The following is a 21,290-nucleotide window of genomic DNA, read 5'->3' on the forward strand; positions in this document are numbered from 1 at the left end:
TAAACTTTTGTACAACTTTGCTGTATTAAAATTCAAATATCTCCTCGACGAATGGTTTCCCGACATAAATAGTCCGATACCTTTTCCTTGAAACGAAACAAACTCGAGATTCAAGTATCCTGTACACGTCCGCCCGAACGAATTATCAACGCACCGATTATTTCCCCTCTTCGAACGAAATTTTCATTTAATAGATTTTTCGTGCCAGAAATAATTTCGTATATATTTCACCAGATCGAATTACACGGTTCATCCCTTGTGTCGGGAAATCACCGTAACAACGCGATTCTGCGTATAATCCGAGAGAAAAGCCGAACGTTACGACGTGTGCATAAAAGAGGAACCACGAAATGGATGTGACACGCCATCGTTGGTGGATCGGAGGAATTTTAATTAACCAACGACGGATCAGGGTAACCGACGAGAGGATTTTCGAATTTCATCGCTGGAACGTTTCATGGTGGGTATTCGCCGATTCGTTTCCGCGGATGCAAATCGCCGCTATCGGTCAAGGTGCATTAAGAATCTGCACATGTACCGAGCAACCTGTACAACACGGTATATTTCGCGTGTCTCATCCGCTTGTTCGGTATCGTGGTAAATGGTGGCTATTTATCAATAGGTGACAGCTCCCGCCGGATAAATCAGTTTTCCATGTAGCGTACAATGAGATTTTTATCGCGAATTTCATCGCTATCGATTCTTAAGGGAGAGAGAGCTCCACCTCTCCTATTTTATCGCCCGTGTCGCGGGCCACGTGTCGTCCTTCGTCCTTCCTATCGAGGAATTGAATCGTTCTATCCAACGAGACGTGAAATATCGCTGAATATTCAAAGCGACCCCAAAGAATGGCCCCACCTACCGATTTCTTTGCTCGTTCGTCGTGCATTCGCGAGACTCCGGGGGTATCGTTAGAAATCAAAGAAGATCGAAGACGGTTCGTTTAGCTCGATTCTGATGCACGGTAGATCGCCAAAGTAGACTCGAGTAGACCGAAAAGTTTCGAGAAACTCGTCGAAGATTGCGAACGGTAGAATTTCTTAAAAATTTCCAAATGCGTTACTTTTTCTAGATTTTCTGCATCGATCGAAACCTCGAGGCCTGAAATTGGAATATTTCTTGAATCCCAAAGTGTCTTTGCTTGCGTGTAAATAATTTCTTTCGCTGCGCCGTTTTAATCGCACTCGATCGAAACTGGATAAAGAGTTCTTTCGTCCACGAGAATCGTATTTAAAAGAAATATCTCGCGCGTGGAACTCCTTCACGCGTGAACATATTTCTATCGATACTTTTCTTTCTTTTTTTTTATATATATATTTAAAATGTATTTCAAGAATAAGTAAAGGTCGAAACGTCTATTTTATTCCCGATCGAGGAGAATTGTAACAATTCGAATACTTGGAGCGCGATTCTTGTGTTCGCCGGAAGGGTTCGTACGGTGATCGTAAAAGTAGTGAAAAAAAATAGAAAGAAGCCCGCGAACCTTGGACAAATGTCCCATCGATGGATTTTTCGTTCATTCGGCGACCAGCGATCGAAGCGGAGAGGATCGTGTATGGTAACCGAATGAAAACTAAAGTGATATCGAAAGGTCCCGCGAGAAAGTAACAGGGACGTTCCGAGAAATGGAGAATCACTGAAATCATTCGGAATTCGAGCAGGGATTTGTTCGATCGCTGGCCAAGGCTCGGTCCCGTGTCGATAACGTTTTACGAGTGTCCTCTGATAAAGGAAACGTTCGAAGTTGAAATCTTACTTGATTTTCTTCCCTCGTAAAATCAACGATCGCTGTCAAGCTGCAAGGAAACATCGTAAAAGTTTCAATGTTCGTCAGAATTTCATGTAAGAATATCGTAAACGTTCCTCGATTAAGTGTTTCCAGGGTATTTAACATTTTATTAACAGCTACGATAAATGTTCCATCATTGTATCCTAAACTCTCACGCCTTTTTCTTACACTATTTCGTGTTATTTACTAAAATAAACGGTCGCGAATAGACCCACTTTTTAAAAATCCTCCTGCAAGAAACATCTTGAAATTTATTCAATTCGTCGACAGAGTACCCTAGCATTTACTTTACACAAAATCTTACAAAGAATCGTTTCGTTTAAATGACAAACAAATAAAATACTAAAGATATTATTTTGAAAAAGAATATAGAATTTTCTTTACGATTCTTTTCTATCTTTTTTTCTTGTTTTTTTCTCTAACAAGAACAGAGATATTCATTCACAGGATTCGCAAAATATCGAATATTATCAGAGGACACGGTTCAAGAATCAACGATTGATATTAACTCATTATTTGCGAGCATCGATTATTCACTCGGTGTATCTAATCCCTAAATAACGAGCCAATTTAACAGGTACCATCGTTATCTATCAATGCGATCGAGTCGACCGTGCGATTCCAGGAATATTCGGGGGTACGAACGCGAATATCAGATTACGGTTTAAATGCCCGTGAAAGGAACAAACTGGACAAAGAGTTTCAACGACAAATATCCTTTAACCTATATTGAGTTCTCGTATACGCTTGTCGTGTAATTAAGAGCGTGTTTCGACGGTAGACGTGTAATTAAGCTCGTGCATCTACTGTCGCGCTACACTCGGTTGAAACTATCCGCCACGCAAAGAGCTTCGTCGACCGCAGCGACAGAGACGCTCGTGTACTCCGTTAACTGTTACTGTCGTACAAAGAACATGAAATTCCCGCCATTTTACTGAAACGAAAAAATCCTTTAGCTATGATCCGTTGTTCGAAAACCGTTACGTCGGAACACTCTTCGATTCGAAAACGAAACACCTAGTTATTAATCGCTCAAAATGCACTCTCGAAGTGCATCCAGTCTGGATGCACATCTCCGTTGGAATAAGGTTTAACCGTTTGCACTCGAGGCTTCTTTGCTACTGGAAACTGACGCCTCGAGAAAATCCTTTAACTCGTAAAATTAATCTTTTTATGTCCTTTTATACATTTTGCATATATGCGTTTACACTCCAATAGAATGTAATATTTAAATGTCCAATTTGAATTCCAAACCACCGAGTTTTCTCGGATTGAAAATAGTACACCGAATTAGGTGGCGACCGAGGATCTCTCGAGTCCAGAGGGTTAGGAAAGAAATGGAAGAAAATGAAATCGTAATATTCCAGTAAAAAGGAAAATGGTAGAATTGATTATTAATCACCAAAAATTCACTTACGGTAGAGTTTCAAAACGATCAATGGATTTGTTACTAAATTGACTAGGAACTTTCGCTCCGACGAATCGATAAATGTATTGGATCGTTTCGTAAGTTTGTACCGCGGTGTGTTCATACTTCTCGCGATACGTTTCGTGAACACAGAGAGAAGAGACGATCACAAGAGCGACGAAAATTGTTGTGCTTCGGTTTAGTCCGTAAAAGACACTCGGAAGCCATGGGTCGTGTCGTTGTAAGAATTTTATATTCAATTTACCAAATAAAGTAAAACGCGTGTTCATTTCGTTCGTCTCGTGTTGTACGAGTCCCGAAAAGTAAGTACGGCGACAACTGCAGCATACAACACTTGTGTCGTTCATAGATAAGATGTTTTATCAGCTTGTAGATGAAACGAGGAATTTATCAGCGCGAGGAACGTTGCAAATATTAAAATCATGCGTACGTAGACATTTGAAAGGACTCAAATATAAACTGGAAGTATATTAGCTTCGTGGGTAAGATTAAAATATTAATTTACATGAACGACGCGAATTTACGGATCGACTTAATACAAAAGAATCAACCTGATATTACGTTGTTCGTCAAAGTGATATCGTTTTCCAAAATGGAGAATATGTAATTCAATAAAATGTTTACTCTAAAAAAATCGTGTTTCATTTTCACCAAAAAAAAACGAAACAACTTTCCAAACGACCCAAATACAAAATTGAACCTTCGTGGGAGGCGTTCGTCGGTGCAACGATAGCTCGTTGGCGTAATTTGATTATAAAAACACCGAATCGAGAGTCCGATCGAACAGTCGAGGCGTTTAACAACGAAAAGGTAGGATCTCGAGCGGGTTGAGTTAGCGAGGGGCATCGATCAGTTTCGAGTTTCGATACCGTACATCTCCGCGGCGGCATTATACGTTGCACATCGATTACCATCCACCGGGCGTCGTTAATGAATTTTAATTAATGTCGTTCCGCGGGCAGGTGCACGCTACCAGGACACTTAATTATAAGACATCCCCCGGCGCGCATTGGTTACATAAATAATAGAACGGGTCTTCGAAAGGAAAAAGTCCACCTCTCGCGACAAATTATTCAACCGGCTTGATATACGCGAGTCCTATAAATATTCGTCGAACTGTGTCGCTTCGATGGAACCGAAACGGAATTATAGAAACGCTCGGTTGAATTTTTTGCCAACCCTTGGTCGTTGATATTTTCGAACCAAGATATTGAACCGTTTCTCCATTGGGGGGAGGCTTGTTTAGAATTTAGTTCGGTTAGAAGTGACTCTATCGGAACTTGGTGATTACACGATGTAGTAGATCGAGAAGGTGGTGTATAGCGAGCTTGAGACGCGAGAACGAAAGCCATTGCTAAATTACACAATTCTTTTAATCCGGCTTAATAGAATTGCAGCGTAGAACGTAGTGCAGGGAGTATAAAAAGCTCGAGACGAGAAGATGGATTCTCCTCCAGAGAGTGTGAACCGGTGGGTGTAAAAAGTTAGATCATTTTTTTAATGCAACTTAATATGCTCGAGAAAAGACGAAGAAAGTGATTGCTAGACCGTTTTCTTTTTCTTTTTTCTTTTTTCTTTTCTTTTTTCTTTCCAGCGTAACTTAATATACTGATTACAATATCGCCTGGAGAGTGTAATAAGTTCGAGACGAGAGGATGAAAGTGATTGCCAGATTATACAATTCTTGTAGCGTAATTCAATATCGGAGATGGGTAAACTTCTCATCCAGCGGAAGACCTCGAATATCGTATAAAAAATGAGTAACTTTTTGTTCGTTACCGGTCGTATAAAAATTAGAGATCGTGTTATATCTCCGCGGTTGAACGAGAGCCTAAGTTGTCACGTTGCTTTCGATCGAATTAAATTTTGCTTGTACCTGTTCGATGTAACAGGACCGGTACACAACGTAACCGGGAGTGTGTAATGAGCTCGAGAGGACGAAAGTCTATCTTTAATTGCTGACATACTTGCAACCGGACCGTGAAGCATGTCTTCGTTAGCGACGCTCTTGAAAACGTTCAGTATTCTCGGTGTACCGTGTCCGACCTCGACCACCGAGTCGGTTAGTCTTTTCGGTACGAATCTGTCATCGACGACCTTGAGATGAAAAATTCACTTTAAGGGTGGTCTCTCGAGAGCGAAAAATAATCTTCCGTTTATCGAGCGAACAACGAAGCCGGAATGTCCCTGTCCGGACAAAATTCTGATTTACATCCCTCGAAGGACGCACGTGTTACTACATTGCAATAATTTCACCTATAAGGACGCGCGAAGCCCTGGATTATATCACAGTCGTTGCCGCTGTTCGTCGAAATAACGAAAAATATTTCAATCGCAGTCAATCTGGAAGTGGCGTACGTCTTCGTTGAAACTTCTCCCTTTTCCTCCATCGTTGTGTGTGCTTTCCCCTTTCTCGAGGAAAGTCCGTGAAATCGCGGTCTTGTCTCGGAGAAAAGAAAACATAAATAAATAACGAAGAGTGCGTATCGAGTTCGATGGGGGAAGAGAAGAAACGGGATTGCTTCTTGGGAAAATAAACGGGAGAAAATTCGGGAGAAATGCTTGGAAGGAATTGGGAATAAGACTTTTCGATATCGCGCAAAGAGAATGGTTTTTAATCTATTCGAGCTCGCGGCGTAATTCAGAAGAGGATAATCTCGTTCGCGGCACTGGGAAAGAAAACCTCGTTGTAATCCTGAGTAATTGTCCGGCAGCAATGTTAAAACGTATAAAGGATAAAGATTGAAGGATGTTGGCTGGCCGAGTTCGCGGCTGGACGGTTAAGAATCGCTTACGTGGACGAAGAGTACGGTTAAGTCTTGGATTTCTCGAGTTTAGAATTCGATCAGAAACAATTCTCGAGGAGAATGGAGTTAAATGTTTGAGGAACGTCCAATGGAAGGTCTGTAAGCCCATATTTCTCGAAATCGACGTCGAAACTCTGAGCCCACCCCACTACGGGTGGCGATTCACGGACTTTCAGACGCAAGGTGTATTATCTTTATACGACGGAACGGGTAATCGTCGGACCGTTATTAATACGTTGAATTGAATCTTTTGTACCGTGGCTTCTGTCTGAAAAGTCTGTCCGATGTACGACGAAAATATCGAGTAACCTATCCGATAATTGCTCATGCGGTATAAAGATCGCGTGTAACTGAATGTCGTTCCGCGGGATCGTCGCGGAAAAACGATGAAAAAAAATAACAAACCAACGTGGGTAACTCAACATTCGATACACCTGGCAATGTTTGCCAACGGAGGAGGGAGAAGAAGAAAATCGTTCGGTCGTTAAGGGCTCGCAAGGACTGTTAACATCCGGTGCGATCGTAAACGACGTATAACGAGCATTCAGGAAGGTCGCGCGAATTACAGGCATCGATGGACATCTATTGTTACGTCCGTCAATGAAAGATAAGGAGTACAGGGGAAGTAATTTATACGACTTCTATCGGAGAGAAGTTCGAGACGACGAGAAACTTATCGAAGAATAGTGCACGGTGTCTCGGTTCGAAGAAACGAGCACTTGCGCGCGAATAAATATCTTATTCGTTACCCCGGGTACTTGATAACGCGTGATGTCCACTCGTCGAGTGAATAAGTACGTTCAAAAAAAAAAAAAACCTGTGACACTCTGCGTAGGATATTTGTCGCGCGAGGAACAACCGAGCGGGAGTAATCCCCGCTTTGAAGCGCGAAAATCGCCAGTTGACTCGAGAGCGAGATAACTCGTCTTATCTCGACGAGAGGGATCGGGATGGAAAGTTTAATTTTCATTAAGGGGGTTGAAAGTCAATCCCTGCGTGTTTTATCGGCTTGATCCGGACCCGTGGCTTGAATCCGGTGTAAAAATTATCGCTCGGAAAAGCGGGAATTACTGTATCTTTACAACTGAGCCCTTGATCTCTGACCTTCGTCGGTACACGTTTCGTTCCTTCGGACTCGAATTTGTCGTAGACGATCGCTACGAAGTCCCAGATCCCAGGATAAATTCCACGAAAGGTCCGATTCGAAGGCAGGGACAATTTAAAGTTAAATCCACGCGGCCCGCCCTCTCCCTTGAAATTTTCTTACGAGGTAAACGCTGTATCGACGAGAAGGAACGATGGAAGGGTGGCTGTAAGGTCGATTCGTTCCGAGAAATTCCAAACGTTTATGATAGCTCGTTACGCCCCCGGCCGGCTTGAAACCGAGGGCAACCGTGCCCGCGCGAGCGCGAAACTCCCAAGAAAGAGAAGAACTGCTACCGTTTGTGTACGTACCTAACCGGAACGCTTTTCGCCCCATTACGAGCGAAAATATGGCCGGTAGTGATCCCCGAGTGTCGTTACCGAACCGAGGCAAGGATAATAGTTTTTACGGTTGTTAAGATCTTTCCTTGAGCTCCTTTCCTGCCTGTCCCGAATCAACGTTTCCAGTTCTAAGAGCCAGCCCCGTAGCACACTTCCGGGAAATATCGAAACGCCTTGGAAGAAATTTCAACTTTGACCGCTGCTAGTGTCTCTGTCCTCCAACGACACTCGAACGTAAATTCGAAGCCAAGTTTCGTTCAAGCTTTCTTGGGGAAACGACCTTGAGCAGTAAACTACGCAACTTTCTCGTTAAAACGTACACCGTTCGTACCTCGAGAACGTAAACAGCGCCGAGAACGACTCGGTACGCTTTATCGGGGTACGAACGCGACGTTTTAACGAGGAGTTTGTTATTTTTCACCAACCACGGGTCGATCTTCGTCGAATCGAACAGCAAATCGCAGCAGAGCATGTCTCGAAGATAAGAGCGATGGTAAATTTAAATACGATGGTCCACCGGAGCGATATATAGAGCCAGAATGATTCGAACGGTGTAAACGTTGAGAAATACGATCGCACTTTACGATTTCAAAACAGTTATCCGATGTCGGACTCGGAACCACGGTCGGTAGCGAATTCCTGTGGATATTATACAATCGAAACTCTGCGCACATTTCGCAGTATGTAGTCGACAGGATATTGGAATACCTCTGGCAGCGGAGAGGGTTGATAATTCATTTCTAGCCACAGTTCGATTCTTCTCGGTGTATGCACCACGAGGAAACATCGATGCTCGTGAATCGAATAGTTGATACGAAGATTGAACATTCTCGGCGAAGTTTCTGCTCAGAGTATGCAGATTCGATAAACAGTCGAAACGGTGAATCGGTTTGGATATTAATGTAATCCATGATAACCTGTTACTCCTTCGATAGAGAGCTGGCTACCCAGCTACGAAAAGCTTTCACGAAAAGGACTTGGAAATTTCACCAGGCCTGAGCACTCTACCTATTTTTGATCATTTGTACTATTACGTAGAAGCTAATTTAGATTTGTATTAAGACATTTAACAGTGTTAAATGTAGACAAATGGGGCAGAGGTACGACTGATGGAACAATACGTGCGAAATGGCAAATGGAAAAAATGGTCCCATCCCGGTATTCCCAAAAGTAATTGTATCGCAGACCAGGTCAACTTGGCCAAAGTAATACCATGAGCAATTCCATGAAAGTAATGACGAGCGAAGGGTTGTTTTTTTTTTTAATTAAAAAAATATAAAAAATGACCCCGTTCCTATTATAGCTAATGTATAATTAAATCCTGACACTGAACTTGTTCCCCGTGTACGAAAGGTGTTTCGAAATACAGCTGGGGGCGATACGATAGGTCAAAGTTAAGAAATTTACACTTCAAAGGTTACCCTAACGTAGCAAGTGGTTTCAGAGATGTTCGAGGGAAGATATTTAACTGTATTATGTAATCGCGTATCGTCAATCGCGTTTCAAACGCGTCATTCTCATCGTCGAATCGACGAGCGAATCAACCGTAGATTGGTACGGTGCTTCGTTGCGCGGGCAGTGAATTGTTTGTAAACATTTGATCGGGTCAAGGCAGTGGAGCAAAAGAACACTCCGAGAGTTTGCTTTAATCTTTCATAGCTCAGAAACTATGGCAAGCGCGACTTACGTTCGTGTAACATTCTCTAGTTGTTGCAATGTGTGGACTTACCCCTTGAAGTTACGACAACCATCTATGAATCATCCTGCACGGAGTACAGTCTGCTTCGTTACGAAACCGAGAGGTTTTATCGTTAACGCGACCATTAAAGCGGTGCTTCGCGTAACGTTCGAAATTCGAGCCAATTATCAATATACGAAGCACGGTTATAGAATTTTTTGTCGAACAGATCACTCGTGGAGGACAGTAAATGGAGAATATTCTTGGAAATGAAGGTTACACGAATCGAGGAGACGCAAACATTGGCGAGGATGACTCTCGATCACGAATCCGAGCAATCAATTTTACCAATAACCGAAACATTAAGGAAAGGTCTCTCAGTACCGATCGGTTACTTGGTTAATAGATTTTTGGGTATCAAATGGTTAATAATGCTAGGAAATATTGGTAAATGATATTTGTACGTTAATGTTATTGATAATATGAAAATTTATTTTTACAAATATTGAATATAAAATAATTCGTATCTTTCTGGTCCATGCGTTGCACGTATAGTCATACTGGATTCGTTCGTAATATATTTTTTTGTCGCTCAATGACTTCGTTACATTATGTACTAATCTCCCTCTCTGGTTTATTTGTCTTCTCTTAAATTTGTCCACTGGTGAAAGTGAGAATTAGTTTGGGTCGGTACCGAGAGATCTCCCCCGTACAAGTTTCCACAGCAAGTTTCACTGTTCCAAAGACATTACCCGCTGAAAACTCGATATCTATTTCGCTGGAAATCCGTTTACCGTGTCGTATGAGCGAATTGAAGAAAATAAAGGAACTCTGTCGCGCGAAAGAAGGGCAGTAAGCCTCGAGGCCGTATTGTTTCGTCGTTAGGAAAAGTTTATCGAGAAAACGAATTAAGTAGAGTATTGAATTCTCTTAGACGCGAAGGAAAAAAAAAAAACAATTCTTCTGGATCAATGTTGTTACGGATAATCAATTTTTCCGAATATTCTCGAGCTTCGAACACCGTCGGTGAAAATATTTGACAAGAATTCGTCGAGAGAAGATTACCGAGGAATGAAACAACGTATCGAATCCTCCAGTTCGATTAAACGCCAAGGAGAAACCGATTCGAACCGAAAACATTGAATTCTGATGCGATTGATCGATTTTTCCAAATTATTCTCAAAATATCGAGAATATTCAACGAGATTCGCCTCGCGTCTTCGTGATATAAAAACATTAAAAAAAAACAACCGTGGATGCATAAATCTCCGCGCAAAATTCAGGAGGGTCTGGCACCGTGACGTGTGAGGGATGAAAATACAATTGGACGTCACCGATGCAGCTCCGTCGGTGTATCAGGTGTGTTCCATCGGATTTCATCGGGGACGCTTCGGCCGCGGTGAATAAATTTCGACCGATCGAATTGTTCCCGGTCGACGTTGTCGTGAATGAAAAGGATATCGCGCGACGACGCCACGGGAAAAATGGGCTCAAGGTCAACGCCGTGTTCGACCCGTACACACGTAAACGTTGCCAGTCTTTGCGCCACCCGGTATCGATCCTCGTCGATCGTCATGCGATAACGAACAAAATCGAACGGTGGTCCTGTCGCGGCGAAAGTAACCTAAGCTCGACGACAAATCACGCAACACGCGGCCACTACCTCCTCCTTCTCCTCCTCTTCCACCCTTCTTCGTGGCCCAACGCACCCCCCCATTTTTCGGTAATACACTGTGCTCGATTATCGAAACGGAGCTGCCTCGATCGCGATATGACTGATCGTTTGTCCCGCGAACAGACACCGAAGGACACCGTAAGCAATTTCTACCCCTAAATTTCAACCCCTCCATCCTTTCGTACGTTCTTTCAACGTTCTTTCGTACGTTTTTGCCCGGAGCTTCGTTCTCCGCCATTTGGGAAACAACTCACGAAGAGGGAAGGTGGTTCGTTGTTTCACCGAAAGTTTTCTCCCGTGGAAGACGGTCGATCGTTTTTCCAAAGGGTGGTTTTCACGGTACAATTATCGCAACGGAACACCTCGCGGCAAGTCACTTCAAACGAACACCTCGCGAAAGGTAGAATTTTTTTTTTTTTTTATACAATTGTTGCACAGGATGAATGGTTCGAACCGATCGCGATTCGAAGGTCGAAGAAACTTTTGTATTCGAGAACGTACACCCCCGTAATATTGGAACATAGACTGTTCGTTAAAAAGGGGTGAAAACCGATCCGAGAGCAATAGGATTACTCGCCGTAGGCGTGATATTTTCGTACGACTTTTTCCACGTGTCCTTTTTCGCATTATTTTTCAGAATTCTATCGTTTCGTGTAACAAAAATTCCCATTTTTCCCAAAAGTGACGTAACCGTTTAATACTTCGTTCTGGATACGTGTAATAGTTACGTGTCTTTTCTTTTACTATGTAAAAAACATCGAACAGGGGAATACTTATTCGAGACCTTCGATAAGTTTGTTACAGTTTTCGATCCACTTTCGAGAAGTGTCTCAATACTTCTGAACGAGGGTGTACTTTCGAACGTTTAAGAAAATCGGTATCAAGACCGCCCGGAGCTTCGTTTCTTCGCCCTTTCGCGAACAACCCTACCGTGAAGGGAGACTGGTGGTTTGTTGTTTCCCAAATTTTGCTCCCAACGAGGGCGGTCGATCATTCCCGAGGGTAGAGTTTCAGCAAGCGAGGCATATGACTCCGTCCCACGAAACATATTTCTGATTTACATACGGGCACGGGACACGTGTACGACACGATTTTATATTGTTTTAATATCGGGTAAATTTTTCGACGTATTTTCAAAATCAATATCCGGATTCTCGAACTTCCTTCTCGATGGTTTTGACTTGAGAACAATAAAAGTAATAGGTTGCTCGATATGTTTCGTCGTTCGATAAGAAATGGAGCTTGTTAGGTTCGTCGTTTTATTTTTCTAAATATGGTGTTACTATTTGACGAACAAGTGTAAAGTTTCACATAGACTTCGTATATTTACAATTGTTCAAAGTTGAAGTGTAGTAGTATTTCTTTACGATGGAAAAAATGACAACACTTATCGAACAAGCTGGTACGCTTAACCCTTTTACAACACGGAACGAATTAACCGTATTGTACGAGAATCGAGTGTACATTATAGTGTCCCTACGCGTATTAACCTTAGTACGTCCCCAGAGTCTTTTCGACCCGTCTCGTAGGGTCTCTTCGATCCATTTCGTAATATATTGTTTGTATATAATTGAAACTATTACAACGGCCGGATACTTCCGTGTGCCGTTAGTTCTCGTTGTACGGTAAATTTAAAAACGTGTCTTCCATACGCGCGATATATTTTTAATTCAAAGACTTTTGTTCCATACGCGCGATATATTTTTGATTCAAAGACTTTCGGAACGAGTGGTCGTACGAGAGAAAGCTTTAAAAGCGAATTGTTCGACGAATCTCGGAAAACGGGAAGTTGATATTTATCTCGACGATGCTCGTCCATTTACGACAATTGAAAAACGTTAACCGTATTCGAAACGTTTCGTCCCCGAAAATTGTTTCCCTCTTTTCGAATCACCGCGCGCTCTTTCACTATTTTTCGCCGTGAAAAAAAGATTTTCTTTGAGGCCAGTCGCTTCCGCGAAAATGGAAAACGTAGCGTCGCATAACGCCGAACGAGGTAAGCGCAATTTCCGACTCGAGCTTTACGAGAATCTCGATGTCGGCCTGTTTAAAATTCTACGGTCGCAATAAGTAGCGGTGAACTAGCGAAAATATCGATCGAAGAAATCGTAATAGAGGTTTACCACCGCGTTCGAAGTTTCTGTATCGTGATCTTTGGTGGCGGCGCAGCGATTAAGCCAGCTGGTAAAATTTATGACGAAACGAACGGTCCACCGTTACCTGTGCAATAATAAACGTGTTCGAAACGTTTGGAAATCAACACGTGTCCCGTTTGCACGCTTCGAGGTTCACCTCTCCGCGAGTTAGACGTTGGAATGTAACATCTGGAACCCTATAGCCAGGATCCTCCAGCGACCCTAAGTGACCTAGTCCTTCGCACGTGTAGCACACTTCTTACCGGGTTACCGGTGCTCTCCCGACCTCGTTGTCCAGGCCACGATTTTTATCTTCTATACGTGGCACGGATAGAAACGAGATTGATCGACCAGTCGATATAACGTAAGAAGATGTTTACCAATCACTGAACGCTACTAACTAGATCGATCGATCCATTAACGATGCGATGTAATAATAACGATGCTTGTTTCATACTCGGTGTTCGATACCGAAAAATCCTCGTTCGGGTAGGTGGTCTTTCTTGTATCCTAGGTTTGGGGCCTGCGTGACCCACGAGGTCGGGATTACGGGATCGGGGGATGATGTGCACGAGGCGTTGGCCTGATGCCCTAAATTCTTCGCAGGTGGTCGCCAAGACTTTGACCGGGTCTGCGTTAGGTTCGTCGTCGAAAATTTAACAGAACCCTCGGTTAATCCCTCGTTCTCCAATACGAGCCCACGTGCAGGCTCGTTCGCACATCCGCTCGCTCCCACGCTTTCTCTTTCGCGCGAGCACGAGACCTCGCTTGCACTTCTCGTAATCGAGACAGAGATATTTTTTCAAGTGGAAAGGAAGAATTGTGAGAAAATTTGAGTAGAACGAAACGACTCTATAGATGTTCTCGGATTTCAACGATTGTGTCACGTGGTTACGAAAACGATCGATCTCTATTTACCATAGAAAGTCTATAAATTCTCTCGATCCCTTAACAATCGCGATCGATCCTTTATTTACCATAGGAAATCTATAAATACTCTCGACGTCTCAACAATCGCGATCGATCTTTATTTACCATAGGAAATCTACAAACATTCTTGACGCCTTGACAATCGCGATCGTTCGAAATGTCAGATAGGAATCAGAGCCGAGCAACGAGAGATACTTAACACCTTTGGAAACGATCTGTTTAGTTTGGCCGTTAAAATGAGCAACGTGCACGTTATCGTGAGATAATGGAACTGCGTTTCAGACAGTTCGCGCTTCTCATTGTATATATTGATACATAAACAACGATAAGTTCGAGGGCTTTGATCGTTGGTATTTCACTCTACCAGTGCGAGAGGCGATAAAAGAATACCGAGACGCGGAGTGACGAGATTTTATAGAAACTGTAATATCGAGCTGCGAGTTGTCTCGTGTTTTAAATTACATCGTAGAGAATTCGATTGTTGACTATTAATTACGTTTACGCCGATGAAAAATTTCCCTTTCCTTTCACGTACGAGAATGACCGTTTTTCCTCGCACCTTAAGTTTTGTTTTCCACTTTATTTCGTTAAAAATGCAATACGGAATATTATAATCAACGAAAAACACAACGAACGTAGAACACAATGAACGAGAAAGAAAAAGTCACTTTCGTTGGGTTGGGTGAAGTAAAAATACGAGCGTTAAACTTTTATGTACGGAAACCGTCTCTTGTTGTTAACCCTTTCGCTGCAAGGATTCGATTTATCGTGCATTATGTACGGGAATCGAATTTGTCAGGCATACTCGCTAAACGAGCTCATGGCGTAGGTTCAGCGCGCATACAATGACCGTTTGCGAGCATCCGCGGTACCGGCAAAGGGTTAAATACAATTACGGCAAAGAAATTACAATTCGTAGCAAGAGAATCGTGCAAAGAGTCCATTCGCGGTGAATAATAATATTAATCGCGCGTTAATGGAATGAAATTGGAATATTGGGTCGTCAAGAGAAGGAGGTAATCGTGTACATCGAGACGATGGATCTGTGACGATTGATCGTCATTCTCTTTTGCAAACGAGGCTGAATAGATTTCAATTCGAAAATAATAACTTCGAAAATAATAACACTTCTGAAAAGTGTTCGAACGCGGACGCGAATCATTTTATTTGGAAAATGTATGAAAGTTCCCACCGAATGAGGAAACGTTGTAAAACGGGTGGTCTCGTTACGAAAACATCTGCATTTTTATTGTTCGAGACGTACGACACAGTAATTTCATCGTATCCCGCGAGCCAATACTTTCAACGACTTAATCTTTTTATTATCTCGATCTTCACGAACGATCCTATTAATTGTGGTTAGGACGGTGAACACCTATCGTAAACCGTGGATCGCTAATCGACGTAGGTAACCTCTGATTACCTGTTGAGTGTGAAATTGCTGGCAGTTCTCCGGTAAAGTATCGTCGTAGGATTTAATCCAACCGGTTAATTGGAAAATTTTACGTTCGTGGCATGCTGCATTCAATTATACATTTAATTTGTCACGTTTCCTATGCGCTTGTACATCGTGGACGAAAATTCACGGTAGGAATGAAGCTATGAACGTTCTACGACTCGAAATAAAACGAAAATATAGAACGAGGAAATTGCAACGGAGACTTGATTCTCGAGAAAAATTGCATTCGAAAATCGATCTGCAATATTTTTTTCCAAAGACGAAATCTCCGATGGAATTTTCTTATTCTTTATTTTCGTCGTGTTTCTAGTCACAGTATGTATTTTCCTCGTTTCATTCGTACCATGATCTTGGTTCAGGTAATTTAACTTTAAAGCGGTTTTTCATTCGGTACGTTTGAACTACTTGGATCAAAAATCACCCCGAACGATTGGGAATTTTTGCTTTTAATTTTACGATACAACGAGAGGACCAAGGAAATAGTATAAAAAAATATTACGAGGACACGATGGGTCGAGAGAAACCATCTCAAGATAGATACTCTTGGAATTTTTTACAAGTAGCACGAAACATTCTGACAAAGATCTAGGAAAATTTAAAAAGGTTGGAAAATGATCCGGTTACCCTTAGACTTGGCCCTAGAATTTGGTTGCATAAAATATTCCAGCCGACCTAACCATCGTCCACATTTCTTGGTACGTTTCGCTTGAAAAACTTTCCACCGTGTATCATCGGTCTACTTAACACGAGGCAACCTCCTACTGAAATACGCCTTTCTGGATGACACAACGCGGAACATTATTCAAAGTGATAACCCCACGTATGATATACGATGTGCACTACCGCTCGAATATATTTGATCGTTTGTTATGTCCATCCGTGATTACGAAAGTGACCCAAGTCATTATATTTTGCTTTTACGTTCCTATATTATTCCAACTACATCCATACAACACGAAACAAACGATACGTTCAATCTTCGCCAGATTTTGGACCACTTTAATAATTCCTATTGCACAAATACACTATCGACGACGTAAAAAAAAATTCAATCATTCCTCTCGCCAATAGTATTCTTTTCACTGAAAACAAGTACCTACCATTTTTTTTCTATCAATTAAAAAATTAAATATCACCGTACAAAACGCGCGATTAAATTCATTCGAGCGGGTAACGTCAGCGTTAAAATGTAAAAAATCAAATACGTCTAACATTTTCAAATCTACCGGACGACACGTACCGAAAAAATGATTCCGAGTGCTGGCAATGGCGGGCGCTATTTCACGAGTAATCCCGTTACCGCGCGCGTACATTTTACAAGTTACGCGAGAGCGAAAGCTCGAGATTCACTTTTCGCGGGGCAGAGATTAAAGCAGCATTCGCGTCAAAGAAAGAAGAGGGACCCGGGGTTGAACAGTGTTCCGTGTTGCGTGGCTGGGGGCGCTAATTTGTTCGTCACGCTTCTGTAAGTGATATACATATATACGTACATGTATGCGGGTGGCTCGGTTCTCGTATCGCGAGCTCGACGACGACACCGTAGCGTTCGTTCGTTGCTTTCGATGCCTAACGGGGAAAGAGAGAATACTTCCATCGTGTCGATCGGCGTCGCGACGCTCGACGATACCTCGAACGACGACGAGGGAGATTTGATACGATAGTTTATCCCTGAAATGGAATAAACGTACGCCCAAAAAAAAAAGAAAAAAAAAGAAATGTAACGATTTTCGATATTCCATGGCGGTTAAACGAATTCGTGATCGAACGTGGCCAGCTCTTGTAACTTGTTACTCTGTTAGGAGGGAACGGAAGTCGAGGCCAACCTGAGTACGAGCAACGCGAAGAAAACCGGTGATAACGAAAAGCGAGAAAATAAAGAAGGCGTTGCAGGTAAAAATCAATGCGGCTGGAAAATCGGAGAACGAAGGGGCGATTCTCTCCGCTGCGTCGAACTACCGTCGAAACACGATATTCGTGACAATAATAAAATTTCACGCTTGTTTAACGCAACCCGTGAGCGCTCGATAGTCTTGTTACGTGTCGATCGATAACGATGTTTTCGACCCTCTCTTTCCGACCTTCGAAATATATTGGGTTGTTCGGAAAGTCGTTTTTTTTTCTTTTTATTTTTCGGTGAAAATGAAACACGATTTTTTTAGAGCGTACAAACATTTTATTCAATTATATACTCTCCGTTTTGGAAAACGAAATGACTCTCCGAACCACCAGTTATTGTTTCATTTCCGTACGACTTTTGAAAAATTCCTGCGCGTTTGTGAGTTTCTTAAATTCGATCACTGCAAATTTGTCGATCCAAAGACACATCCAATACGATATTGATCGTATTAGATCGTAGTTCGTTAAAAAAATTTCGATGGAAGCCATCGATGTTACCGTCAAACGGTAGAAGTGTATTCACGGTGAAATTAATTCAACAAACTGGCTGGAACATTATCAATCACTTTGCGTCGTATAATTCATTATATTTTCTGAAGGAAAGGAAGAGATTACCTTGTTCGTCCGATGATCAAATTTAATTGCAAATAGCCTCTCGTGTTCAAGTTACGACGGAGAACGTAATAAGATTCGAAGAGACTATTACGTCAACGAACAATAAGCTCACACGCTCGTTTAGCGCAAACCCGTGAGTGCTCGATAGTCGTATTACCATTAGCCAATCGATATCGACGTTTTCGACCCCTTTTTTCTGCCCCCCCCCCCCCTCTTCCTTCCTTCGAAGTACCTGGATACATACCCGACGCGAGAAAAAAAGTGTTCAAAGTTGAATTAATTACAGGAACTCGACGGAACGCGTTATCAATTATTCCGCGTTACAGAATTCACCGAGTGGCAAGTGTTTTGTTTCTTTTTTTTTCTTCCGGTTCACTGTCCAAGTTCGATTACAAATAATCGTTCTTGTTTAACTCACGATCGAAAACGCAACAAGGTAGATACCGTCACGCTAATGAACGCGAATTAAAAACTACCATTCGAGGGAGTGTTTCGCTAATGACGTTCGCGGCGTGATATACAGGGTGGTTGGTAACTGGTGATACAAGGGGGTGATTCTACGCGAAAAAAGAAGTCGAAAATATAGAATAAAAATTGTTCGTACGAGGCTTTGTTTTCGAGAAAATCGACTTTGAATTTTCGCTCTGTACACGTGCACTTTATCACGTCTAGTTGTAACTGGTCTCACTGTAGATCGTTGTCTCGATGAATATTATCGCAGTTCAAGTTTGTTTTTGCCGTAACGGAAAATTAGGAATACACAATGAAATAATACGAAGCAATCGTAAAGTTCATTATTACAAAAATTGCTGAAAATGTTGCCCATTCTGCCGAACGCATACTTCTGCTCTTCTAATTAAATTTCTACGAACCCTTTCTAACGTATTCGATAGTTTCAAAGTACGAAAGGCTACAATAATCTTTTCTTTCAATTACTCGCGACTTGTGATTTCTTCCGAATGGACAATTGATTCGATATGGCTCCGTGAATAAAAGTCGAGCGGAGTTAAGTCAGGAGAGAGTGGTGGCCAAGCTATTGTTCCAGCACGACCGATCCAGCCTTGGTAATGTTGGTTTAAAAAATCTCTCACACGACGACTAAAATCGATGCACCGTCTTGTTGAAAAATATTCCTCTAACTGCGCTAATATCCATCGAGACAACGTTCTACAGTGAGATCCGTTATAACGAGACGTGATAAAGTGCACACTAACCGAGCGAAAATTCAAAGTCGATTTTCTCAAAAACAAAGCCTCGAACGAACAATTTTTATTCTATATTTTCGACTTCTTTTTTCGCGTAGAATCACCCCCTTTCCGCTTGTACCACCAGTTACCAACCACCCTGTATAAATCGTCCTTCGATCGTAGAAAGAGGAACCGAGCGAGGGGTACAGGAGGAGGTATTCCTCTTCGATGAACAGTTTCGATCCAAATGCGAGACCACGGCAGACCACTGGAAATACGCGAACGAAGGAACGTTATTTAATTTCTCGAATGGCGTCGGCGGCTCACGGCGCGATGAAAAAGCCCGAGCGACGAATTAATGAAATTTTCGTAACCGCGTTACAGCGAAAGACGCGAAGAAGGGGACCGTCGCTGTGAGGTGGAAACAGGGCACGGGGAACGACGACCGTGTCGATGGAACTCCAAAGGAACCAAGTACGTATCGTTTGGCACCGATCCAGCCGCGGCTCGTTTCTATAACTTTTATGAAATTCTTTCGTTGCCCCGAAACGAAATTTCCGCGTATCTCGTCGTCCCGCCTCGCGATAAATTCGCGCGGCGGTCGTCGTCCACGCGAGCCGCCGGCAGGAAGAGGAAGAGGAGGACGTCGCGTTACGTAATATTTTCTCGCTGGAACAGAGAACAAATCTAATGAAGCGGGACACGACGGCGGAGAGGTCGCGAAAAAAGGGGCCTCGCGAACGAAGGGCGACACCAGCCGAGCTAACCGGAAATTGTCCGTGGAACGGAGGATCGATGTCGACGCTTCGTCGAGCAAAGGTTCTCGCGCAAAGTGAAACTCCGTTTACGGGAAAATTTGTTTCTTTTTTTTTCAACGAAAGAGAGTGAGAGGAACGAAACTTTGAACGAGCGACGAAAAACTTGTTTAAAAATGTGTCTCGTAGGCGGTGATGACCACTGGGGAGAGGTGAAAGAGGAAACGAACGCCTCGGAAGAAGAGGAAGAAGCAGGAGACGCTTTCGCGAATTGGAAGCTGAATAAAATCACTTACGACTTCGTTGTACGGTTGGTCGCGTACGCGCTCTTCGCGATGATCACAATTGCGACTCTTTGGTGCGGATACGCTTTGAACAAGCGCGTTCGCTCGATCTGGTGAACGAAACAACGTTAGTCGGGAATTGAACAGTTTTCGATGGGCATCCGTGTAAGCAAATTTCCGTTACGTCGACAGATGTCGGGGACTTGAATTTGTATTTGAATGTTGAAATTTGTTTCACGACAACGGGAACGTCGGCGCGTTCGAAATGAATTTTTCACATTCAAGTTTCGTACAGTTGGGCTCTGCTTTAACCGTGTACGTAACACGATGTTGAATTACGAATTTGCGTGTTGTTGTTGTTTAATCATGTATGCGAATCGAGTATAGAAACGAATAAAAATTTGTATCGCGTGCGTACGAATTTATCGTGCGTGTTTCGGTGTGCGAAAGTAAAGTGCACGTGAACACGTCCGAAGGATTCGAGAAAATATCATCGTTCGGGCAGATTGTGTATCGATCTGGAAAAAAAAATGGCCAGAGTGGAGTTTAAACCGTTCTTGAGAAGTAAAACGCCGCGAAAGGAAGCTTCCCAAGGTCATTCTTCGAGAGTCATCGAGATCCTCGACGCGAGCCGTCGCAACGCGTAAGAAATGAAAAGGCGCTACTTCAGTGTGGAAAAGCATCGATGAAAAGAATGACCTCGGGGAGAAATCCTTTTCCACGGCGTGCTCGCCGGTTGAAAACCACTTGAACCATTTCCCCGACATTTTTCCGAATCCGTGCAGCCGATGAGACAAATTCCAAAACCCGGTTTCTCGCGCGCGGGCGCGCGCGTTCCACTGGAAACATCCCGGACAGCTGGGTGTATTAAAAATAAAATTTCGAAAATGGAACGTCCACGAGGACGAGGAACAACATAGAAATGGGGAATTAACTAACGCGCGGTAGTCTCTAATCTTTAAAAATATCAAATATTCCAAAACTCGCGACACACGGGGAACACGGTGACGGCGAGGAGGGTAGCTGAATGTGAAACGAAGTCATGAGCGACTCGAAATCTAAAATTGATCTCGAAGTGTACCGAAACACACCCCGAAATCTAAAAACGATGGAATTAACTCGAGGACGAGAAGAGAAAATTGGAGAATTAAACCGCTCCGAAACAT

At 42.8% G+C, this 21,290-nt stretch overlaps 2 protein-coding genes across 8 annotated transcripts in view; one reads left to right on the plus strand and one right to left on the minus strand.

The window, feature by feature from the left end:
• The window catches only part of LOC143154804 (phytanoyl-CoA dioxygenase, peroxisomal-like), an 87,392-nt gene that overhangs the window by 38,511 nt on the left and 27,591 nt on the right, over positions 1 to 21,290 (plus strand). For 2 of the 7 annotated variants that reach the window (XM_076326791.1, XM_076326792.1), the window contains one exon: positions 235 to 460. The exons of the other annotated variants lie outside the window; for them this stretch is intronic. The gene's annotated coding sequence lies outside the window, so the exon portion shown is untranslated. The remainder of the gene's footprint in view (positions 1 to 234; positions 461 to 21,290) is intronic. 7 annotated transcript variants of the gene reach the window in all.
• LOC143154799 (uncharacterized) overlaps positions 1 to 21,290 on the minus strand; it is a 59,970-nt gene that overhangs the window by 28,354 nt on the left and 10,326 nt on the right. The window lies entirely within an intron of this gene.

This window comes from Ptiloglossa arizonensis, chromosome 2, assembly GCF_051014685.1.
Source record: "Ptiloglossa arizonensis isolate GNS036 chromosome 2, iyPtiAriz1_principal, whole genome shotgun sequence".
NCBI classification, from domain to species: domain Eukaryota; kingdom Metazoa; phylum Arthropoda; class Insecta; order Hymenoptera; family Colletidae; genus Ptiloglossa; species Ptiloglossa arizonensis.